At 38.0% G+C, this 694-nt stretch overlaps 1 pseudogene; it reads left to right on the forward strand.

The window, feature by feature from the left end:
• Window positions 1-98, forward strand: part of LOC113838221 — a 548-nt pseudogene extending 450 nt beyond the window's left edge.
• Window positions 99-694: the final 596 nt, after the last annotated feature.

Raw genomic sequence — 694 nt, forward strand, 5'->3', positions numbered from 1 at the left:
GGACAGATTTCACTCTCAGCATTAGCAGTGTACAGGCTGAAGACCTTGGAGATTATTACTGTGTGAAGCATTACAGATCTCCTCACACAATGCTTTAGCCTCCAACAAAAACCTGAGTCTCACCAGCTGCCTGCACCACACACAGCACTGAACTTGCAAACTTCCCCCTTCTGGATGAAACTGGAGTGTCTGAAACACTGATGAAAAAGTTTGCAAAACTTAGAATATATAATGAGTTCAATGTTTCTTATGCCTTTTAGAATGAAAATGCTTATATGAAAATGTGAAAAAGAACTCAGTATTATCTTTCAATTACTTCTCTAACACATCACCACAAACTCTGTTGCTTCAGTAGGAGGGATTTATCCTTTTGTAGTTTTGGAGTTCTGGTATCTATCATCAGACGCTTTGGGATGAAGTGATGATGATGGCAACCTGTCTTTTGGTTTGGATGCTGTAGGAAAGAGTATTTCCTGATTCTAGATTCTGGAGTATTTTCTTCCTTACTGGTACTCATTTCTTCTCTCTTTTCCTTTTTGTAAATTACCTAAATTTTTATTACATTTTAATTAATTAAGTACCCTTTCTGTGTCCAGGTGAGTGTGCATTTGTGTGTCTGTGTTTATGTGTGTGCTTGTTTCTAGGTACAAATATGATGTGGCATAGTTGTGGAGGTCAGAGTACAGCTTGGACT

The sequence above is a fragment of the Cricetulus griseus genome, chromosome 8 (genome assembly GCF_003668045.3).
Source record: "Cricetulus griseus strain 17A/GY chromosome 8, alternate assembly CriGri-PICRH-1.0, whole genome shotgun sequence".
Lineage (NCBI taxonomy): Eukaryota > Metazoa > Chordata > Mammalia > Rodentia > Cricetidae > Cricetulus > Cricetulus griseus.